The sequence below is a fragment of the Hoplias malabaricus genome, chromosome 1, assembly GCF_029633855.1.
Source record: "Hoplias malabaricus isolate fHopMal1 chromosome 1, fHopMal1.hap1, whole genome shotgun sequence".
Lineage (NCBI taxonomy): Eukaryota > Metazoa > Chordata > Actinopteri > Characiformes > Erythrinidae > Hoplias > Hoplias malabaricus.
Genome location: NC_089800.1, coordinates 17,305,322 through 17,312,207, shown reverse-complemented (window position 1 = coordinate 17,312,207; position 6,886 = coordinate 17,305,322).

Sequence of the window (6,886 nt, the reverse complement as noted above, 5' to 3'; positions counted from 1 at the left end):
CTTTCATCCATCTGACGCTCCTCTGAGCCACACGCTTCTCCTCTTCCACTTGTGCCAGGGTCGCAACATTGCCCTGCGCTGCGGGGTGTGTTGCTCGTCTCCCCTCGCCGTTACTGCTGCTGAGACGAAAAGGACTCCTCTTCATCAGGCGCATTCAGATGTTGTGTCCTTTTTGTCTGGCTGCTGCCACTGTGCATTTCTTGCCACACTCCACAGGCCTGGGCGATGTGTACTTTGGTTTTACACCTTCAGAATTCCTTATCCTTGTACCGACATTCCTCTTTTTCAGCACAATCATAATGCAGCTTTCTTGGCCTTCGTTTTCACACCAGCATTTGCTTTAAAGGTTTTTGTGAGAATGTCTGGGAAAGAGATTTTTTGTCTTCAAACAACAATGCCAACTGCAAGAGCTAGCTCAATGCCAACTAGCTCAATGCCAACTGCAAGAGCTAGTGTCAAATAACTGGAGGGTGCCTTAAGGGCAATGTTCACAATTATAATCAAAAAAAATTTTTTCAGAAATTTCAGAGGATGTTTCCTCATCATTTGCTAGCTTTCCAGTCTGTTTATGGGTTGGAAAAAGGTGTATTTATGAAGCCCGGTGTCAGAAAACAGGCAAAAAAAAAACAAAGGGTCTCTGTCCAAAATGGTTCAGGCTTTCTCTCTCTCTCAGCTCATGGCAGAGAAACAGCATCTCTGGGTGTTTAGACAGTGATGGGGCCTGAAAAGCATGAACTATAGTTTAAATATATACTTTCAATGCAGTATGCAGTATAATCAAAGCTAAAATAATAATAAAAAATAGCTTGTAGTGAAAGGTTTAACACGACTTTCAATATAGAGAATACTTTAGTTAAAGAGACATGAGGGAAATGTGGTGTTTAAAATAACTTGAAACAGCTAGCTACAGTTTATTTGGAATATGAGTTAGCAAGTTAGCATAGTAGCTAGTCAGTAGTGGCATAGTTGCCAGCTGAAGTTGTAGTACATTTTAAAGGACAGTAATCTGCAGATTACTTAAACTACACCAAGACCAGTTGACAACCTCTGTGATAACAGTCATTGCTGTTTCTAGTTGTTGAGTGAAGCCAAACATTTCCAGCTGTTTTTTCGCTTTAATTAAGAGAGGCACATTCATGAGTACAGCTTTGTTGCGTCCAGTAGACAGAAGGATTACCTCTTACGAAAGGGTCAGTATTTGAAGCCATATCAAACCTGCGAGGAACAGCATTTCAGAAAAGACTGTGTACAACTGTAACAAAACTGAAATTAGCAAACAAACATTTCTCATTTATTTCCTTGAAACAGTGGGAAAGCTTGTGAGTCTTGTCAGTGTGTGTTTGATTAGTGCACACATTATAAGATGTGACCAGTTCAGTTGAGATTTTCACAGGACGCCTCTCTTACATCAATTTCAGAGCAACCAGTGCTTCTTCTGGGTTTTTTCATGAATATTTTTGCTAACTTTTTGCACAAATCCAAAACGTATTTGACATTCCAACTTGTGACAAAGTCTTGTGATCTAATAAAATCAACACAAGTCCAAACATTTAGGAAAAAGCTGACTCTCTATGGAAGATCTTTATCATTTCATACGCTTTAACGCTGAGGAACGGTGCTCCACAACATCCGCACTCTGTTCAAATCAATTTCTGAGCGCTCCATGATATATGACGAATCCCTTGGTTTTATTTGTTACTTGCTTGTCCTGGATCTATCAGTCATGCAGGGAATGGTGTGTGTCAGATCAGAGCCCAGGATCTGGGGGAGAGAGAGAAAGAGAGAAAGAAAAAGAGGGAGAAAGAGAGCAGTAATCAGAAGCACCAGCCGATCTGTGGACTAAGACCCAGTTCTGTCATGCTCTTCAGATGGGGTTTCTCAGCTTAACGCAGGCCTCTGGGAAGCATTCTTCGGTTCAGGTGCAGACAGAGGGACTAGTCTAGTAGCTGGTATCTGATCACAGATGCAAGGAACTGTTGCATATGTGTGAAAGAGACCCAGCTCAGGTTTTGGATGCTTCATTATTTCAGCAGTGAACGTCAAGAATCTGAATAAAGCACTGCGTAATAAGGGCTTTCTCTGAGGGGAAAAATGTCACTAATAACATCAGTCTAGAAAGAGAGAGAGAGAGGGAGGGAGGGAGAGAGAGAGTGAACCAAAATGAGAGAGAGAAAGTGCAAGTTCTGAACCCTAACGCCCACTGGGACCTTCTCTGTCGGCTTGTCTCCAAACAGATTAATGAGAAGCTTTGTCAATGTTAATAACCACAGTAATTTCAAAGCACAGTCCCACAGGCACCTTTTGGCCAAGTGGGCCTTGGTGGCCTTGGTGGTGTCCAGATCATCTCATCTCCTCCCAGCAGCTCTGACTGTCCAATTTACTTCACAAAACCAGGCCTCAAATGTTGAGTACCTGTAGAGTTTATTGTGTGTATACACATAATATGACATACACTCTGAAGCTGCCAGATATTTATAGCGCAGCCTGGTTTCAATGCGAACTGTTCATATTTTACTAAAAGACAATTCACAAAATATATTTCACCTTTTGTGTGGTGTATATGGGAATTTCTGACACCTACCCAGTGTGGAAAATCAGCCTCGGCCTACAAGGCTGTTCCCAGGATTCATTCATTCATTATCTGCAACCACTTATCCAATTCAGGGTTGCGGTGTGTCCAGAGCCTACCTGGAATCATTGGGCACAAGGCAGGAACACACCCTGGAGGGGGCGCCAGTCCTTCACAGGGCAACACAGACACACACACTCACACTTTTTTGAGTTGCCAATCCACCTACCAACGTGTGTTTTTGGACTGTGGGAGGAAACCAGAGCACCCAGAGGAAACCCACGCAGACACAGGGAGAACACACCAACTCCTCACAGACAGTCACTCGGAGCGGGAATCGAACCCACAACCTCCAGGTCTCTGGAGCTGCGTGACTGCAACACTACCTGCTGCACCACCGTGCCACCCCCAGGATTCATATATTGCTTATTAATTATAATTAGCTTTCACAACGTTTCTGGGATTTCTGCCAAGCAAGCATTAAAAAATCAGCCTTAAAACCTCCCCTAAATCTAACCCTAATTTAACCGTAAACCTAACTGTAAACTCCAAAAGGTATGAACTGGCGATGTTTTGTGTTTGTGCAACGCTAGCATTACCTCTTCTTTGGGTACACAACAAGAGTTGAGTGCAGTGAAACACTGCCACCAGTGGACAGGAGTCTGTTTAGTTAATACACAAAAAACTACGGTTTAAGAAGCAAAATCAACAAATGTTATGACATTTCTGCGATGCACACTTTTACTTCTTCAGTGCTATTCCTATGATTCTTCAGATTCATATCAAAAGGTTTAAGAATATTTATTGAAACAGTGCTACCCATGGATTGGAGTTCACTCAGAGATCATAAAAAAGTATGAATCATAATGTAGAAAAGATTAGGAATATTTCAGAGGCTCCTCTTTGTAAGATGTAAGTGCTAATCTTTGGAGAACTTGTTGACAAATAAAACCACTTTGAAGACCCTTTGTTGCTGCACGTTTTTTTTTTAGCTTCTTCCAACTCATCAGTGGAAAATGTCCACCACAGGACCACAGCTTAACAGACATTATTCTCATCTACATTCAGACAGAAATTTCTCATGGTTAGCCAGAAAGTCTCATCACATGATCATGTCTCGTCTGGCGAGACTACTGCTGATGCACAGTTGGTGTTATTCATCCTCCGGCTCTGTATCAGGAACACTGCTAGCTGGACTTTTTTGAAGAGCAAGATTTACCAACCGGCCAGTCCTTTTGATGCTTACTTGGAGTTAGTCCTGTGGTGGTACATTAAGAGAACACACACACACACACACACACATATATATATATATAGGCCCTGACCTGCGCTTTACAGGAAGCGCGTGTGTCAGCATATGGGTCCACCTTAAAGCCCAAGAGACATAAGGAGCAGAGCGGTGGAAGACGGGGCGGGGGGGTTGGGGTTGGCGTTGTAATCGGATCATTGGCTAAAACGAGTTGAGTCGATGTGATCAATAGAAACTGCGCATGCAGCAAAGAGGCCTTAATGGCCCTTAATCTCCATTAGGTCTTAGGGGGGGTGGGGGGGTCTCAGGACTAGAGCTTCAGAGACAGAAACTGGGTCTGAAAGCCCCTCAGAGACTGCAATGATGTGGGACATGCTGTCCCCCTCCCAGCTCCAAGAGACCCCAACACCTCTGTTATAAGAGCAAACACACATCCAGTTGGGAGTCCCCTCATCAGGGGCTTGTGGGTAATGAAATACTGAGTGCACGTGTCCTGAAGCCAGACTTAATATTCTTCACATAGATTTCATCAGTTGATTGACTTCGTGAGTTTGGGCCTGGGATAAAAAGCTGCCGATGATAAAAACAGACCTTAGAGCATTTTTTAAATAGCAAAATCCAACACACACAAAATGCAAATACAGGCAACTAGTTTAACCTGACGTCTGTGGCAATGAAAACAGCATGCAAATAAAAATAGCTTTATTAAAACAAGGACGCAATGTCTTTGTTACACAGCACTGAGTAGTGTGTGAGTGAGTGAATGATTTATTGAGTTAGTGAATGTGTGTGTGTGTGTGTGAGTGTGTGGGTCACTGAGTGAGTAAGTGTGAGCAAGTTAGTGTGAGTTTGAATGAGTGAGTGATTTTGTATCGTGTGTGTGTGTGTCAGTGTGTGAGGAAGAGTGAGTTTGTAAGTGAGTAACTGAATGAATGAGTGTGTGTAAGACTGAATGTGTAAGTGTTTGTTTGAGAGAGAGAGCGAGTCTTTGAGTGAGTTTTTAAATGTGTGTGTGTGTGTGTGTGTGTGAATGAGTTACTGAGTGAACAAGTAAGTTAATGTGTGTTAATGTATGTGAGTGAGCAAGGTAGTGTGCATATTTATGTGCCACTGAGTAGGAGAATGAGTGTGAGGGAGTAATTGTGTGTGAGCATGAACGGGTGTGTGTGAGTGAATGATATGTGTATGTGAGTGTGAGCCAGATCCACGTGCTGCTAAAAATATATCAAAAAATATTCCCCAAATGAATATTTTGCTTTCAAAAAAAAAGGAAAACATCCTCTTTTTTGCATTAATCTGATCTTTTTGTCCTTGCTCTCAGTCTCTTGTTTAATCAGGATTGTACAATCTTTGACTCGGTGTTCGGGCTTCTCTGCTTAATCACTGAAGCGTCCCTGATAAGAGCCCATGCAGATCATTAAGTAAATGTGTCATACAGAAGGATTGCTGCTATAAAATTGAACATTTTAGCAATTGTACATTCAAACCTAGTTCTGAAAGTTCCTAAACACTCCCCACCTCCTGAGTTTGAACTCCATTAATGAGTTTCCTGTTCTAGAGAGGCATTTTTTGCTTGATGGAAAGCAGAAATGATGAGTCCCAAAGCTCCTAACTGCAAGAACTCTGTTTACTTCACTTCGTAATAATTATACATCACTTCAGCCAATTTCTCATTTGGTGAATATCACAAGCTTGGTTCTTCATTAGAGATTATCATTAGAGTTCATTGTTGCATCATTTAATCACCACCAGCTATTTACATAGAACGGAATAACTTTACAAGGCATGTATCTTGTATTTTAAAAACATGAATGACTCGGCTCGCTGTACAGTTCTCTGTCACGTCACTTTGTTAATAGATGAACTACACTATTGACTCTGAGAAATGATTTCAGTGAGCTGCTAGTGAGCAATGAAGGCTGAAAGATTAAAAAGATGAAATCTCCCTGTGAGTTTACTTTTGGTTTTTTAATTTTATAGTAAATTTATAGCCTACCAATCCAACTATTCTGATGCCATTATTTTCTAGAGTGTAAGTCCACTCCCATAAACCTCAGCTCATCCATTCAGTCCTGGGATTTGAACTCACAACCCTCTGATCTCCAGCACAGAGCACAAAGTGCAAAACATAAAAGTTTAAATTGATTTCTATTTATGCACCCTTCCCAACACCCCTCATTCACCCTCTGGTTATTTTGAAGCCCAGGGAGCAAAAAAAACAAAACAAAAAAACCAGCAACTCCAAATACATTCACACAAAAGCCCACAGATGATTACAACAAAATAAAGTGGTTTTAGAATTACAGCATTGATTTCTGTGTACAGCACTGCACTAATATATCATTCCTGATTTTCTGTAAAATTATGACTTACCATGAGGAGAATATTTAGTATTTAATAATATATTTCCTTTCATTTTCTGCTACTTAAATGTAAGCTGATCTTTAAATGTAATCTGATAATAACAAAAACAACCATCCTGAATAAATACTATGTACACCATTTTGCTTGCACATAGGAGTCATAACTTCACCCCTCATTGCTCATTAGCAGCTCAATGCAGAGTCCAAACACCGCACAGAGCCAGTAGTGTCCTTGTTAGTGTAATACAGAAAAATATAAGTCTTCCATATTTATCATACTAGTTTTTTCCATAGTGTTGCTTCACTATTGCTATTTGCTTTTTGTGTTTGTCTGTATTAAACACTGAACAGGTTTAAGTGCTGTTTTACTTGTTTAAAGGATATCCCAGTCCACCTCTGAAAAAAAAAAATTAGAAAGTTTTACCAAGTAGTTTCCAATACCTTAGACCTCTAACGGTCCACAGTCAGGAGAGCTGTCAAACGGGGGAAAATCAGAACCACTGCTTTTCTCATTTAGAGCAGAGGTTCCACCAAAATTACAGAACGCATGCTGTATAAATCCAGCAGTGACACTAAGGTGATTAGTGTCATTGTAAGCAATGTCTAACCAAAGCACCACAATGAAGGACTGTTTGTAAGAGGGTAGGTTAGCATGGAATATATCACTATTCCACAAAGAATCATTGTTTCCCATGTAAATGTTGG